This window comes from Perognathus longimembris, chromosome 10 (assembly GCF_023159225.1).
Source record: "Perognathus longimembris pacificus isolate PPM17 chromosome 10, ASM2315922v1, whole genome shotgun sequence".
Taxonomy (NCBI): domain Eukaryota; kingdom Metazoa; phylum Chordata; class Mammalia; order Rodentia; family Heteromyidae; genus Perognathus; species Perognathus longimembris.
The window spans coordinates 4,230,823-4,254,078 of record NC_063170.1 but is presented as its reverse complement, the minus strand read 5'-3'; the positions used below and the strand labels follow the sequence as shown (position 1 = coordinate 4,254,078).

The 23,256-nt window shown below is 55.4% G+C and overlaps 1 protein-coding gene and 1 long non-coding RNA gene across 2 annotated transcripts in view; both read left to right on the top strand.

The window, feature by feature from the left end:
- Positions 1-23,256, top strand: part of LOC125358139 (c-Maf inducing protein) — a 139,244-nt gene that overhangs the window by 11,099 nt on the left and 104,889 nt on the right.
- Positions 190-21,792, top strand: LOC125358140. The gene is made up of 3 exons (XR_007212271.1): positions 190-201; positions 478-488; positions 19,457-21,792. It is a non-coding gene; the product is annotated as an uncharacterized LOC125358140 (long non-coding RNA).

The following is a 23,256-nucleotide window of genomic DNA, read 5'->3' as shown; positions in this document are numbered from 1 at the left end:
AAGGGTGGCCGGTTTTGTCTTGGCCAAATTTAGGTATGTTGTGTTGGAAAATGTTAGTCTGTTTTCTATTTCTCCCTTCTTCCTTTTTTTTATTTATATGATTAGAATCAGAATCTTTGAAATGAGAAGAGAATCTTCAGGTTGTCTGGTTCTGACATGACAAATACTGACACACAGACTGCTAGTCTTGCATGGCCCATGGTAGACATTGCTAATCAGTCTTGGCATAATCAATCTTCTCATTGAGCCCTGGGACACAACTATTACAAATCACTATTAGTATACATTGTGAAAGCTGTTCGTTACATCTGGTGTAGTCTAGCCAGTCTTACCATGGACTTGGAACCCAAGGCCCAGAGTAGTTAAATGGGCCTAGGGAGCCTTGGGTGTGTGGGGCCTAATTCACAACCAGGTGCTCAGTGCTGAGATGACTTTGGGTTAGTATCTAGGGCACATGGAGCCCTCACCTCCTTACAGGCCCATCCTGGGTGGCCTTACGGCAGGAAACAGACCATATGCAGAAGTAAATAGGGGAGTGGTAAAACATTTCATTAAGAAGGAGCGAGCTAGGCTTTTGTGCAGAGGTAATTGGCTGGGGCCAGAGTTTATCTGTGCAGCATTCTCTGTGCTTTCTGGGAGCTGTGTTTAGACTCTTTGGTTATGATGGACTGTTTCTTCTAACTTAGTCTGGAGTTTCAAGGCTGGTGCTGCTTGCCCCTAAGATGTTTATTTTAAGATGGAGAGGCAGTCTCACTCTCTGATAAGGCAGAACGCGTCATGGAAGATGTGCCTGGTGGTGGTCGCATGCAGGGCCATTTTACAGGAGTGGGCTCAGCCTCTCTCCTGCACCATGACCTTCTTACCACATGGGTGGTGACCTTGGGTCACTTCACCTCTGACCTGGAGATCAGAGGAGCAGAATGACTGCAAGTCTCCAAGATCAAGAATTAAAGAACACTAAGCTTCAAAAAATGTTTTGAGGAAGTGTCCAAGCGAGCCATGGCACAGGGCACGTTTGAGCGGCTCGAGTCTGACCCGCAGGAATGGGTCGTCTTTGCTGTGAAAGTGTTCCTCCCTGGGCTTCCTGGCAGGGGCAGCTGGAGCTGCTGAGCCCCTGGCTGGAGGGCTTGGGCACAGGTCTAACACGGAGGCGTCTTTCAGGTCTAAACACTTCAGTGAGGGCCATTAGGACCTGGGACGGGAAGCCAGGGGCCTGCCTCCCGGCTTGTCAACGTGTAGAGGACCCCGGTGAACGAGTTCTCAGCTTTGCCTCTTCTGCCCTGGTTAGCATTGATCTTGAGCCATGCCCAGAGTGCAGCTTTAAGGACTAGAGAATGGGGCTGTCACATGTAGGTGTGTGGCTTTGCCACTGACATTTATGTTTGCCTGTTTTTAAGACAATGAAAGTACCAGAACTTTCCCTTTTGTTGTTCATTACTCCAGCCATGTTTGGCAGGACATTGCTTCTGTTCTTTAGTCTCAGGTTCATTTTTTAAAAGTTCTTGAGCTGAATGCAGTGGCTAATACTTGTAATCGCAGTTACGTGGGAACCATTGGTCCGGAGGATTGTGGAAAATAACCCGAAGCACAGAGGGATGGAGATATGGGTGGCCCGAGTTACAGCGCGCCCCCTCAGCAGAGCAGGCCCTCAGTTCAGGCTCAGTGGAAGCATGCTGTGTATGTGTAGCCTCTGTTCTCTTGAGGATTTTGTAGGGCGATTTGAGCTGGCTCCACTGTTGGGTACCAGTGGCCAAGGGTAAGGCTGGGTGGCTAATGGAACCCCTCATCCGGATGAGGTGAGGACACCCCATCTAATCCTCTCCGGTCCCACGCGTGGTGGAGAGGAGACAGGCTACGGGGGGTCTGAATATCCAGGGTCACCGTGGCTCAGGCCTGGCTGGCCCAAGCCCATGTGCTTGCCCCAAACCTTGCCTGACATCCCATGCTGGACGTGGCTCCACATGAAGAGAAAGGAGGTGGGCATGGATGGGGCAAGGAGGGCCTTAGAGAGTGCTCCCTCATTGCTCCTCCCCCTTTGGTGTCAGCTGGGCGTGGCCAGGCTTGTCTCATCGCTGAGTTACCTGGCCAGGGTGGTTTTCTGCAGGTAGCCAGCTCTGGCACGAAGCTAGGGCTTTGTCCACCTCACCTTAGTGCTGGCATAGTTAGGGAGAGGGTAGAAGGTGAGGTACTAGTGGGCTTGGTGTCTTGAAGGTAGGGTGATCAGGCTTTGGGGGAGGGCTGCCTACCAAGCACAGGGCCTGATTGTGGTTGGTGTCCAGTGAGTGGATAGGCAATCATTTGATTAACAAATACATGAAATGAGTAAGTGAGCTGGCCTTGGCTTTGGCTTAGTGTAGGGTCCTCAGGGGCCAGGTTCTGAAGATGAGTTCAGTCATCGGGGATTGGCCAAGGCTGTGTCTGGGACGCGGGGTTCGTACAATGGGTCATGCGAGTTTGCTTACGTCACAGACCCTGGCCCTGGGCTTCCTATGTGTGCACAGCGGGGTGGTGGGTGGGTGAAGCAGGGCCACCGTGGCCACCCTCCATTCCAGAGGAGAAGTGGCCTTTGCCCAGGTGTGACATTTCAGGTAGTAAATAATGAGTGGGATGAAGAAAGGACATCATTTGTCTTTTTCCTCTAATTCACTGTGTGTGTGCTGGTGCTGGGGCTTGAACTCAGGACCCTTCCTGTTGCTTAACTTTTGTGCTAAGGCTAGCTCTCTACCACTTAAAGTTCCACTGACAGCTTTTTTTTTTTTTGAGGTAGTTAATTGGAGATAAGAGTCCCATGGACTTTCTTGCTTGGGCTGGCTTTGAAGTGTGATCCTCAGATCTCAGCTTCCTGAGTGGCTAGGTTATAGATATGATCCACCATCTCCTTCTTTCCCCCTCCTCCTCTTCCTCCTCCTCCTCCTCCTCCTCCTCCTCCTCCTCCTCCTCCTCCTTCTCCTCCTCCTTTTCCTCTCTCTCTCTCTCTCTCTCTCTCTCTCTCTCTCTCTCTCTCTCTCCAGTCATAGGGCTTGAACTCTGTGCCTGGGTACTGTCCCTGAGCTCTATCAGCTCAAGGCTATCATCACTCTACCATTTGAGCCATAGTGACACTTGTGGTTTTCTGGTGGTTAATTAGAGATAAGACTCTCATGGACTTTCCTGCTTGGGCTGGCTTTGAACCGCGATCCTCAGATCTCAGCCTCCTGAGTAGTTAGAATTACAGGCATGAGCCACTGGCGCCCGGCCCTTTTCCTTTTTTAGAAAAGGAAATGACCACTTGTTGGTTTGTCCTGGTGGAGGGGCAGCAGCACTGTGCAGCTCCTGGGTCGTGGCTGCATAATGACTGACAGTTGTGTGGTTATGAAATCCCCCCAGATGGGCCTATATGGTAGGTCCACAGACCCAGGGCCACTGCAGGAGGTCAGTTAGAGTGGTCCCCTTTCCCCGGGATTTGTTGGCTGAAGTGAATGCGGCCACTCCTTCCTTGTATCTGACTCTCATCCTCTCTGGGAACCAGGAACAAAAGGGCCTGGTGTGAAAGGCGCTGTTGTTCCTTCCAGTCTGGAAAGCCACAGTGGAGTTCTGCAGTCCTGCGGTGTGTGGTTAGCCTGGCCTTTTGCTCTTTCCCGGGCCTCAGTTTCAGGCTAATTCTAGTTAGATGACTGAGATGAGCAGGACGTACAAGAGGATAGAAGCTCTCAACCTGTCTTCGCATGTGGGCCAGTCCTCACGGGATAGGGAGCAGGGCAGGGGCTGGGGCCTGGCTGGGCTCTAAGAGGTGCTTAAGTGAAGGGCACGGGGCCGTATGGTGCCTGAGACCTTGGAGCTGGGACTGAGACTGACACTTAGGCCCGTCTGCTGCCTGAGCCTTCCAGCTTTGGGTCCCCTGCAGCCGTGGGTGGTGTTGATGCTTGGTAATACGGCCGGCTGTGTCAGGGAGGCGGGGTGAAGCAGGTGTGCCCGGAGGGGGGCTCATCACGGAGCCTCCCCTCCTTGCCTGGGAGAAGGAAGGAGGTTCTGAATGTCCCACTTGACAACTGTCACATCTGGGAAGAAAGGACTTGGGGTTACCTTGCCATCCTTCCTGCCTCTGCTCCCTTTCCAGTGGGGTCCTCTGGTCCAGGAGAATGCAACTGAGCCCCCCACGCACACCGTGGAGACTCCAGACCCAAGAAGACACGGTGCCGCAGTCTCTCTTCTCCAGATACGTCTTTGAGGAGGGCTTGCTCTTACTTCCTGCCCTGCCCTGCAAGCCGTGCAGTGTCTGTACCCCAAACCCCAGCCCCGCCACTGTACTGGGGTGACTCTTCAGCTTTGTGGGCCTCCCTTTCCTATGGGCATTACGGGGGCCCTGGTGGGGTGGAGGCCCACTTCCCTCTCCAGGCTCCTGGGCTGCAGTCTCTGCCTCACACACTTGTGCGCACTAGCCCGGCACTTTGGCCTCTGTGCCCGCAGTGTGCACGTGTGGGACACCCGCCGGACGGAGGCACTGTGCTCAGGCCAGGGGATGTGCAGGAAAGAGGGAGCTGTGGACGTCCACCCCAGGCCCATGCGCGAGCGCTGGGGTGCGCCCAGGTCCCGGGGGGGTGGGGGAGGGAGAGGCTGCCCCTGAAGGCGTCGCCCTGGACCAGGCTCGCTGGGGGCATGGCCCTTCCAGGGTGAGAGGAGAGCTGTGCCCAGCGCTCTGGTATAGGAGCCGTGGGCAGAGTGGATATGCGTCGTTCTGCGTATTGAGTTCAGGACCTACATATCCAATGTGCCCCAAGTGTGTTCTCCCTGCCCAGCATGGGAAGGACCACCCACCGCGCTCTGGACCTTGTGTGGGTCCTGAGGACCAGGAGAGGCCGTGCTGACGTCATGTCAGGTTGGTGCCAAGCATCGTGCACAAGACAGGTGGGCTAGTCTTGACATTCCTCTAGACGAGGAGCATCTGAGAGCCAAGAAAACACAGACCCCCTTCCCGGGCAGTGGTCTCAACAGCGGACCAGAAATTCTAGGCAGGGCTGTGCCCCTTGCCTGCCTTGTGACCTTGCGCGAGTGCTTTGCCCTCTCAGCTGTGGGGTGGAGAGAGATATAGGTTCCACAGGTGGAGATAAGGCACACCTGGCATCCACACTGTGAGCACAGTGCATAGGAAGAGGATCGGATGCTTCCTCCTGTGTACTTACCTGGAAGACAGGAGAGGCGGGGCAGCGCAGCACCTCCCAGCAGGTGACAGCTAGCCCTGCCGAAACTCCCGAGTTCAGGCTCTGCCAGTTCGGGATGTGTTTGTGATTGCCCAAGTTGTGATGAAATGGTTTGCTGCGTTGTCACTGCCTCATTGTCTTCCCCGAAAAGGGGTGGCAGTGTGCCTCTCTGGGCACAGGAGCTGGGAGGTCCTGGTCAGCTTTGGGTTTCGGGACCCTATTTATTGCCTTGCCTGGAATTTGATAGCCACCAGCAGGTCCCCAGTGCAGAAAGCAGAGCTGGGGACAGGCACTGGTGACTCACACCTGTAATCCTAGCTACCCAAGACGCTGAGAGGTGAGGACTGTGGTTTGAAGCCAGCCCTGGCAAGAATGTCTGAGACTCTTGTCTAATTAACCAGCAAAATTCCCTAAGTGGACCCATGGCTCAAGTGGTAGAGTGCTAACTAGCCTTATGCAAAAGAAAAAAAGCTCAGGGGGTAGAGCCCAGGCCCCGAGTTCAATCAAGCCTGGTGCTGGCATCAAAGCAGAACAACAGGAAAGGTTACCCTGCCAGTTCGCCAGTTCACCGCCACACTGTGATGACTTTTGCAGCTTGTGAGCGAGGAGGGACAAGCCACTTCCTCTGCAGCCTGCCGAGGGGCCAGGCACAGCTTCTGACAGCTGCAGGTTGAAGTGAATTTTAAACAATGATGTTGACAGCATCAGGTAAATAAAATGGCCTTTGCTCTCTCCGCTTCCACGTTTGACATTGGGAGTGCTGGGAGGCCAGGCGACCTGCGTGCCTGCAGCTTTCTGGCCTGTGCAGAGAGAAGCGTTGGTACCAAGGCCCAGGTCCTCTCCGTGAGCAGTGGCGCCCTGCTCGGAGGCCCCAGCTTTCCCGTCCCGCTGTGGCCTGCAGAAGGGTTCCATAAGGCGGGGTGGGCGCCTGGTGGCTCGGGTCTGGCTTCTGGCCTCTCCCCTCACCCCTCTGCCGGCCCGGAGGCCGGGGTGCCGGCCAAGACCTGTGCGGTGCCAACTGCAGCCATGGGACTATAGTTTTGTAAGTCAGAAATGCTCCATTGTTGGCCTATGGAATTTGTCCTCACATACATGTTGGTGCATACTGTGTGTACATATGTGCACGCACACACATGATGCTTTTCAAGGCCTTCTCTGGAATTTCTCCGTATACATGCCCGCTAGGCTCTAGTTGAGTAGTACGGCTTGTGTGCCTCAGTTTCCTCGTCTGTCAGGTGAGATGGCAGCAGTATTTGTGACCTGGGCGTGTGGGTTGGACTTGGGGCTTGTGTGACACAGGGAGCCATCACTGAGGTGTGTGCATGTGGCCTGATCCTTCTTTCCTGTCGTCCCCTTGGGGGAGTTGGTGAACTTGGGGTCAGCTCCTGGGAAGCTGAGGGTGCTGGGTCACCGGGTCCCCTCACAGGTGCCATGCTGTGCTGCTGGGTCCGGGGCTGGGCGGGTGGCGCAGCCTGTGTGTTGGCGTGGATCACCCCGTGGGGTCTCCTCAGCGCCTTGTGTGTTCCTTTCTCACTTGCTCCCCCCTGCCCCCCAGGACTGGGGATTGAATGCAGGATCTCCTGCTTATCACCACGTAAACGCTCTACCGCCTGAGTCACACTCCCAGCCCTTTGGCAGTTATTTTTCTGACAGTGTCTCTTGCTTCCCCGCCTTCTGATTGTGATCCTCCTATCTCTGCCTCCCAAGTAACTGGGATTATAGGTGTGAACTACTGAGCCCGGCCATTCAGAGTCCGGCTCTGTAAAAGAAATCTGTGACCTCACCCCAGCCACACCAGAGGCTGCTTGGCGAGCCTGCTTCTCCCATTCCTCTCCAGCCCGTGTTTTCCGTGTGGTGAACGCACCGGTCTCTGTCTGTGCACCACAGGCATGAGGCGGGCTGCGGACCTCACTGACGTGTCCCCTTCTTGTTTGCGCTGGGGGTGGGGGGGCCTGTAATTGCATTCCTCAGGAGTGAATGACACAGGCCGGGCAGGGGGTGTCCACGAAGCTGCTCTGTAATTTTCGTGTCTGGGATGGGTTTCAGGACCAAGCTGTTTTCTTCTTTGACCAGCAGAAGCTGTTGCCCAAGTCAACAGTGGTGTGCTTTTTGAGTTTGCCTTTGTTGGTTTTCTTTTTTTCTTTTCTTTCTTCAAGTAGGCCTTTTCTCTCCCCTCCACCCCGTCCTAGGAAATAAAACTGGGGACTTGGATGCGGTGGTAAAAATGAGTAGTTCTGTCCTTTTCATGTGGGAGTTGAGATGGGGTTGATTTACACATTTATTTCCACTAAAAGGACCCCGGTTGGAGGCTGGCGTGGAAGTGAGGATCTCCTGCCCACTAGGACTCCTGCAGTCCCTGGGGCTGGCCCGCCATGGGTCGGGGCAGGGGCCACAGCCAGTGGAGACCCTGCGCATCCAACCTTTGGCCCAAGCGCTGTCTTGATATATTGTACTTGGAAAAAATAAAGTTGCCGGAAAGTTGCCTGCGTTTGAAAATTGGGAGGGTTTCCCTTAAAAAAAAAAAAAGCCAGGATTTCCATTTTCTATGAATAACAACAAAAGAGCACTCCTCTGACTTTGTGGGGGCTGCCGATCCACGAGGCAGATCTGCGGGGTCTGCCTCTCCCATCCGCCATCGCTGGCACTGGGCTGCAGGGACTTTGCGGGAGAGAGAGGCAGAGCACCCCCGCCCCGAGCTGGGCACCAGGCGGGGCCCTCCTCCCTCTGTCTCCTGAGTGTCGAGGTCACCATGCCCCCCCCCCAGTTACTCTGACTCTATTCCAGCCTCCTCCTCCCCGCCCCCACTGGGGTCCACTTGGGACCCAGGAGGCCAGGGCTCTGAAGGGAGGTGCGGCCTGGGGATGGCAGAGGTGATCTGGGCCCGGTTGCCGAGTTTGGGCCCCGCCTCCCATCCTGCACCAGCCACTTCCATGGACGGGGAAGCGCCTCCCAAGGGTGCCGGGGGTGCCTTCCTTGCGCAGCTCCTTTCTTCCACTGCTCCTTCTCGGCTCATACCCCACCCCCACCTTCCCGGCTTCCAGGGGACCAGTGGGGCCACAGGGCAGGCCAGAGGGAGAGGACAGCCGCTGCTTGTTTGGGGGTGACTCACTTTGTAGGCCTTGAGACGTCATTTCACCCGAGGAGCTCCAGCGACAGGGAGGTGAGGCAGCCCTCTTCCCACAGGAGCGGCCGCCGGGCAGGAGGGGTGTGGCAGCCCGGGCCCCCCCTCCCATCTCTCTCTGGGTGTATTAAAGTCGAGGTGTAATGGGTGTGCAATAAACTGTGGCCCTCCCTTTCCTTTTCAAATGGCCAACTGCGAGCCATCCAGAGCTGTATGTAGATGGAATGATAATTAAGGACAACCACCTGGTCACCACCGGGCACCTGTCCAGCTGGGCTTGCCTGTAGTTCCTGCCGTCCTGTCCTCTGCTTTCAGCTCCTCCCCTCCCTCTGCCCTGAATTTCTTTTTTTTTTTCTTCTAATGCACACTTGTGTATTTTGATCACCGCGCAGTGTTGTGGGACGTTCCGTGATGGTCTCCGTGTTTCGGAGTTTCCTGTACATGGTACACGGTCGCCAGCTTGCCACACTGGGTCCTCACCTGTCTGTTTACCTGCGCAGGTGTGACTCAGCAGGGCCTCGGGCTGTGGGTCGCCATGTGACGGCCCGGCCCTACAGTGTCCCTTTGTGTGAACCAGTCTTGGTTATTTGTTTATTCTGTCGTTGGTCCATGGTGGCGCTCACCTTCACAGGGGCTGCCTTGCTGTAGAGCAAGAGCCTCGACCACCACGCCCGCATTGTTCCCCGTTTTCCTTACCCTTTCTCCCCTGCCCTGCCCTGCCCTGCCCTGCCCAGCCAGGTCCAGCCCACGCAGAGAAGAGTGCCAAGTCCCTAGGCTGGGGCGCAGGAATCCTAGGGCCTGCTCAATTTGGTGGCTGAGTGGCAAGTTGAACACCCAAGATGCACAGTCAGTACTTGATACCTGTGACCAGGTACACTGTTACTACTGAGAAACAACTCAGCCCGGCCAGTGGTTTTAAAGTCCTGCATCCACCTTGGAAATGTTCCTTTGTTCCTGCAGCAGATGGGAGTGCATTGTAATCCCCAGGCGGGGAACTGGAGTGGTGGCCTTTCTCTGACTATGTCAGGGTGCTGACTGACTTGAGTTTCAGGGGGAGGCAGACCATGCCCATTGTCCACTGTGACCAGACTAGAAACCAACAGCTTAAAGACAACAGAAGCCCATGCTTTTTCTTCAATGTAAAAGAAACCTGGTGTGTAGGCTGTCATGTTAGGATGAGTGTGGTTGGTCTGTGTACTTCATGGACTTAAAATTCTTTATCTTGCTGTTCTGCCCTCCTTGATACCTTGCCTCACAGTCAATATGGCTGCTTAAGTTCCTGCCATCTTATTTACATTCCAGTTAGTGGGAAGTGGGTGGTTGTCATCACATCTGCATTCTGGCTAGCAGGAAGTAGCAGTGAGCGGAGAGTGGGAGGGACCCTGGTTAGGAGACTTCTTCTTTCCTCTTACTGGGCAGGCAAAGTCACATGGCAGCTCCAGCCTGGAAGATGAAAAATGAGCCCCTTAACTGCCCAGATCAAGACAGGAGAGGAGAGGCAGGCTCTCACCTAGGCCAGGCCAGCAGCCTCTGCCACACCCCTCGGCCCCCCAGAATCCTCGGGTGTCTCCATTCCACTGCTGGGGAGGCGAAGGCCAGCAAGGAGACACTTGTGGAACAGACCCGTCCTTTGGAACTGCTCACACGTGTCTAGTGGAGGAGCCGGAGTGTGTGGCCCTCGCCCTCCGAGTGGGGGCTGGGGTGGGAAGGGCTCTGTCACTGGAGGGGCAGGAGAGGGGGGCTGCCAGGGTGAGAGGCGCTGAGCCTCCTCCAGGGCAGTGTCGCTCAGGCCCTGTGCAGGGGTCGAGGTTTGCAGGCCTGGTGCCCACAGGGCTGTGTGCTCACACTGGCCTTGCCCTGCCCTGCCCCGCCTCGCCCCGCCCTGCCCCGCCCTGCCGACTCGGACTTCCCTGGCCTTTCCTGGCATCCCGAGCTGCGGGTGAGCTTCTGCCTCCAGGCTCTTTGGTGGGAGAGTTTGCAGGGAACCAATCGCAGCTCCCCCTCTACAGGGGAGGGGGACGGCGAGGTGCACCCGGCAGGGCCGCCCATCCCCAGCATGCCTTGTGTTGGTGGGGGCTGCTGGGGCGGGCACCTGTCCCCCCAAGGCTCCACCAGAGTTGGGGGTGGTGTTGCCCGGCCAGGAAGTGAAAGTGCCCAGCCCTTCATTCGTGTTCCTTTCCTCGAGGAGGGAGGCCACGCTGCTGCTCCCCGATTGTCCTCTGGTGGCTGAGGCAGGGACGCAGCCCAGGGCTGATCCTGCACCCCAGCACTGGCCTTCGCTTTAACGTCGTGGGGAACTGCACCTAATGCAGACTTTCATTTTAAACCTAGGATGTGTGGTCAAGCTCTCTCCATGTCCAATGCTGAGCCTGGGGTCCATACCTCACTAACTCCCTGTCACCCCGCCCCCCAGCTGACTTCTGCTCTCTGTCCCAGCTCTCGAGACCTCTTTACAAGTGCATCCTGTGGACGTTGTACTTTTGAGATCTGTTTTTTGTTGTTTTTTAAAATTAAGAGATTCAGGTAACGTGAACTCAAGTCATTTTCAAGTCAGTGCTTCATTGGCACATGGCCACCTCCTTCCTGACTCCCGTCCCCCAGAAGATCCCTAGGCTGGGAACAGTCACTCCCCACATTCCTCTCCCCAGCCCCTGGCAGCTGCAAAGACCCCTCCTTCTTTGTGCATGCGTGTGTGTGTGTGTGTGTGCATGCGTGCATGTGTACATGTGTTCAGGTGTGTGCATGTGCAACAGTGCCAGTGCTGGGGCTTGAACTCATGGTCACTGCCTCTTAGCTTTTTTGCTAATGACTAGCGCTCTTATCACTGAGCCGCAGCCTCACTTCTGGCTTTTCAGTGGTTAATTGGGGGTAAGAGGCTCACAGACTCACCTGCCTGGGCTGGCTTCCCAGTCTTTGAACGCGGATCCTCAGATCTTAGCCACCTGAGTAGCCAGGGTTACAGATGTGAGCCATTAGTTCCCATCAAGGGTTCGGATTCTAAACCTTGACTTGGCACAAAGCAAGTGCTCTGTCTGCAGCAGCCTGCAGGCACATTGGCGGGAAATCCCTGCCAGCCGATAGGCTTCAAGGGAGAGGTTGGGCTTCCTGAAGAGTGTGGCCCTGGTGACTGCTGCCATGCTCCCAGGCTCCCCCCCACAATGGGTTGTGGCCTTAAGAACCCTCAGGCCCAGGGCCCGGCCTTTCTTAGCTCACTTGTTGAGTGGCATGCCTGGTTTTATTATGCTCCATCCTTCTAGGCAGGTAACACTACCTTCATTTTATAGATAGGGAAAAGTTTCCCAGTGCATCAGAGAGGTTAAGCAACTTCTCCACAGCTGGGCAGCTCCAGATCTTCTTTATCTGAGTGTGGAGCCTGACTGCTCCTCCTTCACCCCCTCCCTGGGCCAGTTCTTCTGTGTATGTCTTTGAAAGTAAGTTGCAGCATTACTTAAATGTATGCTATAGTGGTAATGAGCATTTACGCGGTAAGGACTGTATGCAGACACTATATGTTTGATTTAGCTTCTCTTGCAGGGGTGTGGGGAAGGGAATGTTCTAAAGCCTGTTTCCCCAGACCTTGCTGGAAAAAGACAGAGGATCTCCCTTGGCTGTGGTGTAGGGGTCTGCTTTGGCCCTTGGGGCTCTAGGGCTCCCTTAAAGCAGAGGGAAAGAGAGAAAGGCCAGCGTCTGAGGGCCAGAGTCGAAGCTAGGTGCAATGTTTTACAGGAGGGCCTTGGTGTAGTGGTCAGCATCGATGCCCAGCTGTAATATCTGGGGTTCACGCTTCAGGTTTGGTCTTTCTTCCTGGTATGGGGTGGAGTGTCTTTGCCTTTGGGTGGAGGTTTTTATTTTATCCATCCATCCATCCATCCACTCACTCATCCTTCTGTCCATTCTTTTGCTCATTACTTGTTTGTTCATTTTTTTCCACTGTTCACCCATTCTTCCATCTATATTCCTCCATCCATTCTTTCATCCGTCTGTCTGTCCATCCGGCCCTCCTCTGGCCTGATGGACTGTGTGCGTGGGGCCTGGGGCTGCATGATGGGCTAGGCAGGCACTTTGAAGAAGACATGGATTGGTGCCTCCCCTGATTTGCATGTGCCAGCCTCGTGGCCGAGGAACGGCACCCTCCCAGTGACTTTCTGTCACCGAGGAGGAAAGGCTGCTCAGAGAGGCCTGCAGGGTTTCCCAAGGTTGCCCAGGCCCTGAGAGAGACTGAAACTGAATGTGACTGAGGCTGGGAGTGAGAAAGAGGAAGTGCGGGGAGCACCGTGGGGGAGGGCCACACTCGCTGAGCCTTCCTGCAGCCCAGGTCCCGGCTGCAGGCCGGGGTTGCTGTCCTTCTGTCTTTCCCTTTGGTTTGGAGGCCACCAGGGTTGCTCACCCCACCCCTGCCCCTGCTGCCCTCTTGTGAGGACCTGTGCGGACCCAGGCTGCCGGGCTAGGCCAGGGTGATACCCCGTCCTGCCCTGCGGCTCAGCGTAAGCCACCCACACAGCTCCTTTGCCAGGTCAGGCCACCTGTTGACAGTGGCGAGGAGTCCTTATAGGAGCCTCTGGGGGCTGTTGCTTGCTGATCACAGCAGGTAGGGGCTGGTGGAGGGCTGTGGGGATTACAGTACAGCCAGGGCTGCAGAGGACAAGTGGGCAGCAGAAAAGGGGGGGGCCCAGGGGCCCTGTCTGCTGCCAGTCAGGTTGGGGCCTGGTCACTTGCTGGGTATCATCCAGAGGGAGCCTCTTTGCTCCCATTTAGCCTGGGGCGAATGTGTGCCCCGGAGGCAGGAGCTAGAGAGGGTGGCCAAGCTCCTCAGCTTTGGCTGAGGGGAGAAAACAAGGAAATATGGACTTTGGTCAGTCACAGATAAGCTGCTATGAGGAAAAGCACAGCCTGATAAGGAGGGCTGGAGCTGAGTAGCTATCGGTGGGGAGGGTGCGGTGTTTCCGTGGCTGCCCAGGTGGGACCCAAAGAGGCCAGGGAGCCTTTTGTAGCCTGTGCAAAGACCCTGGGGCAGGAATTTGCTTGTGCTTTCCTAGAAATGCAAGCCTGGAGGAAGAGGGGTAGGATGGGCCTTCAGTGGCCAGTGTGGCCCAATGGTCTGGGGCTTTGGAGGAACTTTAGCTTTGACTCAGTGTTGGAGTTTAGATGTAGCAAGAGTTAGTTCCTGGAAACTGAACTGCCGGCTTCCTGGCCTGCCTTCCTCCTCTGCCCTCTGCGTTTTGTGGAGGCTGGCTGACCCTGCTGCCCTGTGGCACTGGACATTGACCTTGCTTCCGGTCTGGTCTGGGGACCTCCGTCACCTCCTCCAACCTTCGTCACTGCCGGCCCCTTACAGGTTCGGCTGTTGTTGCAGCAGAATGGTTTACACACTGCTTCTACAACTTGCTCAGCCTGTCCCTGTCCTAGGATGGCGATGCGAGTAATGGGCAGAAATGAGGCAGCAGAGAGAAGCGCCTACACTTGCTTTCTAACCGTTTTATTCGCACTGGACTCTTGGGGGAGGTAGCTTCTGTTTCAAGCCGGATGGATTAGCAAATGTTTGTTGACTACCTACTGTGTGCTGTATTTCCTGCTAGGTATGAGATTCTGTGGTCAACTGAAGAGATGACCTTTCTGCTAGGCCAGTCAAGTTGTACAGATGGGCTGGGCCTTCATTCTCTAATTCAGGCCTCCCTCAGTCTTCTCCACTGAACCCTGTCTGTCAGTTCCTCTTCCTTCCTCCTTCCTTCCTTCCTTCTTTCCTTCCTTCCTTCCTTCCTTCCTTCCTTCCTTCCTTCCTTCCTTCCTTCCTTCCTTCCTTCCTTCCTTCCTTCCTTCCTTCTTTTCTTTTCTTCTCTTCTCTTTTTCTTTTTTTGGTGCCAGAACTGGGGATTGCAAGGCTGGTGCTCTACCACTTGAGCCACACCTCCACTTCCATCTTTCTGGTGGTTAGTGGTTGCTAAGAATGTGATAAACTTCACTGCCCAGTCTGGCTTTGAACTGAGATCCTCAGATCTCTGCCTTCTGAGTGGCTAACATTATAGGCATGAGCCACAGGCGGGGATTTCATGTTTTATTTTGGTATTCCTACAGACAGTGCTATTTACAACCTTTTACCCAAGGACTTATTAGGCCAGTGTTGTGTGTTCTGTTACATTTTCTCAGATTTCCCACCATAATATTCTCTAAATCTGTACTTTTGTGAGCTCTTGAGCTCATTTGTCAGGAACTTTTCTTTGCCAGTCCTGGGGCTTGAACTCAGGGCCTGGGCACTGTCCCTGAGCTTCTTTTGCTCAAAGCTAACATTCTACCACTTGAACCACAGTGCCACTTCTGACTTTTTATGTGGTGCTGAGGAATCGAACCCAGGACTTCATGTATGCTAGGCAAGCACCCTACCACTCAGCCATATTCCCATTCCCGAATTTGTCAGGCACTTTTATAGATGACTTTGCAGTGGGAGGGAAAAGATGCTGAGTGTCTCTGGTGTACCTGTCTGAGCTGCTATTTGTTTTCATTGTCTTTGTGCTACTTTGCCACTCTTGGAGAAAAATGGTAACCAACGATGTTTGTCCCCAGGAATGGCTGGGATGTAGTCCTCACTGCCGGGTAGAACTTGTAAGCACTGTCCAGGTGCTGCCCATCCAGGTGATGCTCAAGTGGGGACTGGGCCTGGTCGGTGGAGTCCTGCCTTGCCGCCACCCCTCTGGATTCAGTGAGCCACGGCCTGCTCTGTCAGCTGCTGCCACGAGGGTCCTGGCCGGGCAGATCTGCCGCTGCGTGCTGTGCGTGGGGCGGGAGAGCCTGGCGCCGTGCCCGGAGGGCTGAGGGGAGCCCGTGAAGGCCACGGTCAAGGCTGTCGCGCTGCGTTCTTGCGTGTTGCTTGAAAGGCTCGGAAGGGCTGTCCTGGAGTGGCCGTGAGGGCGGAGCGGGCAGACTTAAAACTCAGGGGGGCTTGTGGATGTGGTTATCCCAAGGGAATACGTGTACGTGGTGATAGATGGGATCACAGCCCCCACATGTCCACGTGCTAGCTTACTGCTCACACACACAATTACTGTAGGTCGGTTGCAGAGTAGTTTAAAATAAAAACAGCCGGGTGCCGGTGGCCCACACCTGTAATCCTAGCTATCCAAGAGGCTGAGATCTGAGGAATGAGGTTCAAAACCAGCCTGGGGAAGGAAAAGTCTGTGAGATTCCTGTTTCCAATTAACCACCAAAGACCTGGGGGTAGAGCTGTGGGTCAAGTGGTAGAATGTTGGCTTGAGAAAAACAGCCAAGGGACAGTGCCCAGGCCCTGAGTTTAAGTCCCAGTTGCAGCCCCAAGAATAAAAAAGAAAAGGTCAGTGTGCCTGTTTACTGCTAAGACCTGTCAGTCCTCACCGTGACCCTGGGGAGCAGATAGGGTCATTCTCATTGCACCGGTGGGGAAACTGAGGCTCCTGAGTGCCCTCCTGCACCGTCTTGTGTCTGAGCGCACCTACATCGTGGGGGACCCTCAGGAGATTGCAAAGGCCCTTCTCCCCAAGCAGGTCCTCCCAGCCCAAGGAGATGAGGCTGGAGCGGGCCCACCCCTCCCTCGCCCAGTCCCCAGAGAGGGCTGGGCTTCCCAGGAACTAACTTCTTAAGAGAACTTTATGGTTCTTAGCTCCCTAAGCGAGTCCAGATGCGTCCTGTGGCGGGCGCAGCTGCAGATGTCCCGGCCAAAGCCAGCATGGTTTGGAAGGCTGACCCCAGCAGCCGCCAGGTCTGGAAATGAAGTAAATGAGCGAGTTGTTCTTGGCCTTGTCCCCTTGGCTCAGCCCAGCTCACATCAGCGGGGCTGTGACCTCAGGCCTTGCCTTCTCCCTCATCCCCAGCCTCCTGGGGCTCAGAGACGCGAGGTAGAGATGGCCGCCCTGTGGGGCAGGGGGCGGGACATGCTCTGGAGGGAGCACGGGGCACCCACCGTGCAGCCACCACGGCAGCCCCTGGGGTACTGGCTTGGAGAAGCAGAAGGGGGTCCTGGGCCAGGAGCTGGGGGCAGGGGTTCTGAGAGCCAGTCTAAGTCCCATGGAAAGCAGAGGCAAGACCGGGGCTGCGCAGTGGAGGTAGAGGCTGGATCAGGCCGCTCTCCAGTCCTCTGGAACCTTCTGTGCTGTCTGAGAGCCCCAGCACCACTTCCTGAGAAATGACAGCCTCTGGCAGAGGAGGTGGCCCTGGCTGGGCGGTCCTTGCGAGCGGGCAGCAGGATTCCTGAGGTCCCGGGGATCTTGATTCAAACCTGGGTGGTCAGAGAGAGCCAGGCCCTAACTGCTCCACTGCCCAAGGCCTCGGCAGCAACCGCACAGCCCTGCAGAGTGACTCACTTTGAAGTGAGGGGGTTCCGGGCCTGTGGTGGGCCCAGGGAGCCGGCTTGGCGGGACGGGCAGGCTGTGCAGCCTGTCCCGCTGGGCTTCTGGGCAGCTCCTCCCCTCCAAAGGCAAAGGAAGCCAGAGCCTCAGCACGGGGGTCTGAGCGTGGATCAGAGCCCATCGAGGTTCACACGGAGCTTCCTCGCTGTGCTGCGTGGCTCCCGACGAATCGCTGACCCCGACTCGCTGTGCGGGCAGAATGGGGACACTCGTGACCCACTCACTTTCAGAGGATCTGTGCGGGTGGCAGGAGGAAGGATGCGGAGTGTGCAGTAGAGCAGCTTTTGGGGTCTTAGCCACGCACGGTCTCAGAGCCTGCCGCTGAGTGACCGCCCCGGCTGCCTCTTGAGCATGCCGCTGGGGAGCCATGGGCCCACCCTGTCTGCAGTTACTTTGTGGGCCACTTGACTTTTGCATACAAAGCTGAGAATGTGGCACTATTTCTGGCTGGCTGTTTGGCCTTGGCATACAGAGGATGGGCACTCTATTCCTGCTGTTACTAGGGTGTTTCAGATGTGGAGCCTTCACACATCACTGATGGTCATTAACATGGTGGACGGAGCCCAGACTCCAAGTCAGGGTGCAAAGGTTGTAGATTCCCTGCTCTTATTTTGACTCCGGGACCTTGGGTCCTTTCCTGAGTGTCTCTGTGTCCATTTCCAGCCTCAAACCTGGACATGATGCTGTCCACAGTACTCTTGGGACCAGTGAAACTGTGTCTAGAACATCTAGAATGGAGTGCCAGACCTGGAGGAAGGAACCACGGTGTTGCCGTGGTTACTGCAACTGCTCATCTATCCTGCCACAAGCCTTGATTCTGCCCTGCCCTGTGTCTGGTTCTCTGCAGAACTGTAGGAAATGCTGGTGTCTCTTGGGCCTGCTGGGAAGTATCGTGCCAGTACCTCTTTGTCCCCCTCTCTGCATCTTCTAGATGGCCCTTCCAGGCAGACAGCAGTTTCCCTCGCTTTCCTCCTGCCCAAGAGTCAGCGGGGGCCTTCCCTGTATCCTCTCTTGGGGCTCTTGCCGGCCCAGGTCTCCATCAGTGGCCTGGTGTGCGCTGGGAGGACAATGATCACCAGCGTGGAGAAGTTGGGACTAAAGCCAGAGGCGTGCCACTCTCGTGGCTTCTGCACTGGCTGGTCCTGATGGCACATGACATAGCAGTGGCCTCTCAGTCTTGTGTGTTATGCTCACACTTGTGTGTGTGTGTGTGTGTGTGTGTGTGTGTGTGTGTGTGTGTGTGTGTGTGCATGCCAATCCTGGGGCTTGAACTCTGGGCCTGGGTGTTGTCCCTGAGCTTTTTTGCTTAAAGCCAGTGCTCTACCACTTGAGTCACAGCTCTACTTCTGGCTTTTTTAGAGTTTAATTGGAGAGAAGAGTCTTGTGGACTTTCCTTCCCAGGATGGCTTTCAATTCAACCATAATCCTCAGATCCCAGCCTCCTGAGTAGCTAGGATTATAGGCGTGAGCCACTGGCTCCCAGAATATAGTTTATCCTTTCATCCTGTCCCTTCTCATTCTCCTTGCTTTCATCTATTCTGTTCATTCACCCTGTCACGGTTCATCTGTTTTTCAGTTGTGGGAGCCTCTGCTGTATTGGGGTCACATCTTCTGGGGTTACACAGCTGCAGCAGAGGTGTCCAGTAGGCCAGGTCCTGGGGCCTGGTATTGGAGGACCTCGGGAAGCTGTTGCCCAGGGCCTAGTCTGTGTCCTTGCTTTCCCAGGGCCTAGTCAGAGTCCTAGTGCTGTTCATTTGTGCTGTCATGTCAGGAGGTCACATCCTTTCTGATTCATCCTTTTTTTCTCTTGGTTTAAAAAAAAAATGGGGCTAAATTGCTTCTCTTCCGTAGCTTAGGTGGGATCAAGGAAGGTTACATCAGAGAAAGCCCTTTGTCGTTTCCAAAGCCCCGGGTGCAAGGATTCCTTCTCATTTTCCCTTTATTTAACTGAGAGAGCATTATCAAAGGGATGTTAAGGAGAGAGCTCAGAGAAAAGAGGAAACTCTACTCACAGCTCCCTGCCTTAATCTACCACAGTACTCTTTCTGCTGCTGGTGTCCTGCCACCCGCACTAGCTGGGCCATTTAGATGCATTGTCAAGCCAGTTCCCCATAGGCCAGCTCTTATTGGGCCTTAAACTCAGGTCTTGGGCACTGTCCCTTGAGCGCTACCACTTCAGCCATGTCTCTATTTTCAGCCTTCTGGTGGTTGGTTGGAGATTAGAGTTTCATGGGCTTTCCCGCTGAGCTGGGGTTGGTTCCACAATCCTCAGATCTCAGCCTCCTGAATAACTAGGATGACAGGTGTGAGCCTCAGGTGTCCAGTGCACCCTTGGGTTAGCTGCAAGGTCCTAGCCTTTAATTCTTTTGCAGTGAAGTCCTTGTGAATGTTCCTTTTCTTATGAGGGTGAATATAGATGGATGATTGAAAAACTCCAGGGAAACTCTTTGCTCATGGGGTGTATGAATATTTGGATGGCTTGGGGAATTGAGGTTGGGTAGCTGTGTAGAGGAGCTGGGCATAGAGCAGTAGAGTGAGAATAGAACATAGCCTGGCAGCCTTGGGTGTCGGTTTTCACTTTTTTCTTAAATTAACTTCATGGATTGCAAATGGTATCACGTTCAGTGTTGTTAATCAGCCACTGGCTTTGTGATGTGGGCCCTGGTGTCTCCGGTTCACAGCGCAGACCGTTAGCAGCGAGGCCATGCTGTGACCCTCTTCTAGTGCGGTGCAGCTGGGAAGAGCAGGGAAGAGGCTTGGTACGGGTTCATGGCCCCCCCCCCCAGTGGATTTGGGGACCTAGATGCCTGAGGAGGGAGAGACAAAGGAGTGGGAAGTGAGCGTTCTGGAGGGAAACAGGGTGGAGAAACAGACAAAGGCTGGCAAAAACAGACCACGGAAAGGCAAGGCAGCAAGGATAAGGGGGAGCTGGCAGGATGTGGAAGATGGGAGCCAGAGAAGGTGTGGCTGTCAGGAGCAGAGAGGAGATTACAGGGTGAGCCTCTGCCACAGTACAGGAGAGACAGGAGCAGGAGGGGAGGGTGTGTGTGTCACACTGGGGTGTTGATTGGAAACTCCACTGGGAAGTAAGACACCACACTTGCAATGTGGAGACCGTGCTCCCACCCTGCACTGCCATTGCTAATTGGGTGTGACCGGGACTTCAGCTTACAAGCGGTGTGGTGCACGCAGAAGGCCCTGGTTCTGGTGGATCACACCACATGGGTGTGGGCTGCCATCTTCCCAGACCAGGATGTTGGTAGCAATGTGTTGTGAGCCTGGCAGGGGCCTGGGCGAAGTCCAGTTCTTTCTTTATGGGAAACTGAGGTTCCCAATACTTGGGGGATGGTGGTGAAGTTGTTGAGGGTGAAGGGTGCCAAGCAGTGGCCACTGTGATTGTTCACATGGGAAGCAGACAGATGAGACTGAGCTCCAGGTCAGGTCCACACTCCACTGACGGCTGACCAGGGCTGACCCCAGAGCTGTCCATCTTTCTCTCCATTCATGGGCCTCCATGCGATTCAGGCGTGGTGGGGAGAGCCCCCGTCATGACCTGCATGCTCTCCTTAGCTTTAGGGTGGCATGGCTGCCTTCCTTACCTTGCCCAGGTATGGACAAGGTATGCCCTTACAGTGCCCAAGTCCGCACAGTGCCCAGGGCCATGTGGTGAGAAGGTGGCGCCCAGCTTTGAGCAAAGGTCAGGCCAGGCCCAAAGCCCTTTGGCTTTTTGGTGTTACCCACGTGCTACTGGTTGGTTACAGGGTAGTCTTGTTTCCAAACACCATCAAATTGATTTCTACCAGGAACTTTATAGATAACCATTTTAACTGCCATTAATGGGGCACCTCAGTGGCCAGGCCCAGCCTCAGCCAATCTGCCAGCACGCCAATGACTTGGGCAGCTCTATTTCCAGCAGACGAGGTCACTGGACAGAGAGTAGCTGGAACTAGCCAGAGATCACAGAGTGTCAGATCTGCAGCTCACCCCAGGTTGGGGACGGAGGCCCCCCCCCCCCCCCCCGGGCACCGGGGAGGCTTTGGCAGGTTGAGTGTTGGATGAAGCTCCCTGTGGCATGGTCTTGAGTTATGTGAAGTGCCTGGAACGTAGTAGGTGCTCACTCACCTGAGTTTTCACAGTGCAGGGTCTGTCCTTCACCTGAGGAAGGGAGGGATGAGCTTGAGGGTGCGGCCCTAGGAAGGCTGGCCTTCTGGAGAGAGGCAGCAAGGGGTGGGGGAGGCTGCTCGGATGGCCAGGCGTGCCCAGCACGGGCGTGTGCAGAACTCCAGGCAGCCACTCTGCTTCCTGTGAGGAGGGAAGTTACGGATTTCCGCCCTGGCGCCCAGAAAAGGATGAGCCTGGCGTTTGGGGTGTGGTCCCACGTGGGGAGGGCCACAAGAGCCCTCTGGAGTAGCTCTGCCCATGTCATGGCGTAGAGCCATGCCTGCTGCTGCCAGCCCCAGACGGAAGCCCCAGCCCCACTTACTTGCAGAGGGCATGACAGGTGTGTCCCTTCATCTGAATGAAGTGCGCTGGGCCCCCTTTATGCTTGAGGGAGGAATGGCAGAGTCTCAGAACTACTGGCCACTGCTGTCTAGAGGCCCGGGGAGCCTTGAGAGCTGTCAATTTCAATTTCTCTGGGAAGCTGCCCCTGGGGCACAGCCCTCACCCCTCCTGAGCCCCTTTGACTGGGCTTCCCCAGGGAGAAAGGAAGCTGTTAACATTCAGCCTCCTCTTCTCTCAGGTACCTAAAGGAGTAGGGGCTGTTCTAGGGTGTGGAGAGATGAGCCTGTAACCAGGGGTGGCGCCTTAAAGTCTTGTAAGTCCATGGTAATCAGCTCAGTTGCCTCAGTTTTGTTGTGTGTAGAATGGGGATACAAATAGTTCTACCCCAGCCTTAATGTGTCCATTAGCACATCTAATAGGAGCTACAGGGCCTGCTTCCAGTAAGTAAGTGCTGTGGATGGGCCAATACTTGAATTGCTATTTGTTGTGTCTGCTGGATGCTGTGTGTGCAACTGTGAGCAGAAGGAACAACTCCTCTGCTCTCTGGCACTACTGGTTAGGAGGAGTCAGTGAGGCCTAGGCTGGGTGTGCTGGGCTGGTGGTACCTGCTGGATGGGGTCCTAGCGCTTGGGAGGCCAAACCCCATTTCTAGACCGCCAGAACTGTATTGTGTGTTGGAGCCCAGTGCTGCTGAGGTGCAAGGTGGGCTCTTTGGGAGCTGTTTCCAGAGGTCCTGAACCCAGCAGCAGCTTCCAGAAGGTGCTCTGGGCCTCCTGTGTCCTTGGCTTGACCCCTGTGGGGCCTTACTGTACAGCCAGCTCTGAGGTAATAAGTCATCCTGCTGGTGACATCCTGGGCCTTGACAGCCAAGATCTTGTTCCTCTACAATCCCATGAGACCTCAGGGCTGGGATGCCAGCATTCTGAATTTCTGAGGAAGACCCCAGTGCTCTGGTTGTAGTGAAGCCACCAGATCTGTGTCCTGTAGCTCAGCCCATGTAGTGTCTCACCACTACCTGTGCTGCTGCAGTCCCGGACCGTGTAGACAGAGTTTCCTGCCTGTGTGGTGGGGGTCCTGGCTGCCCAGTGCCAGTGGCCTCTGCTGCTCCCCCTGGGATGGTGGGTGCCCACCACCGCCAGGTCTAGAAGACAGCCCCTGTGTCTCTCGAGTGCCTGCCTTGTTTGATCCCTTCCCGGGCACTGAGTTTCCATTTCCTTTCTGTTCTTCATTCACCCTCATCTCCTGTGTTCATCCATCTGTCCATCTGTCCATTCTCAGAATCAAGACTAGAGGTCTTGATTCTAGAGTTTAATCCTCCTAGTGGCCTCTTTTCAGATGAGGAAACTGAGGCTGGAGAAGCTTAGTCATTTGCTGAAGGTCACATGTCAAGGTTGCATTCCAGTCTGGCTCCACTTCTTGTGCATGTCCAGCCGAACACGCTCTGCAGTGTGTAAAACGTGGCCACAGCCCTCACTGCCAAGGTCACACATGGACACGCCTGACAGCTGTGCACAGAGAACATGCCTGCTTCCACACGCACAAACCGCTCACATACGTGCACCACATGCCCCTAAGCTGCACCCCAGTCTCTAGATTGTTCTGGGTTTTCTCTCTGTCAGCACGGAGAGGGAAGTGGTTCTGCAGGTCTGGGCTTGCCTGTCTCCCTTCACCACGGCTCACCCTCTCCTGGGCCCGTGACCTCAGTTGAGGAGGCAGCCTTGACCCAGCCATGTCCTCACTTCCTGTCCACCCCCCCTCCCCCAGCACCCCACAACCTGTCCTCTCGCCTTCATGGTTGGGGATGGGTGCATGGCCTTGTCCCAAGAGCTTTCCATGGGATTGAGGCAGAAAGTTGACACTTCCCTGCTCTAGTTGTCTACTTCCTGGCTGTCCTTGCTCCTCCCCCCCCCCCGCCCCCTCCCGAGCAGGTTCCTGCATGGGACCTCTGTGCGGGCCGCAGCCTGTCCTGCCCAGGGCTGCCACTTGCTGCAGGAGGTTTCCAAGTCAAGCCTGGGCTTGTTGGTTGTCGGCAGGCGAGACTCAACTATTTTGGCCCTGTCTGTCCGAAGCTTCCAGATTCCTC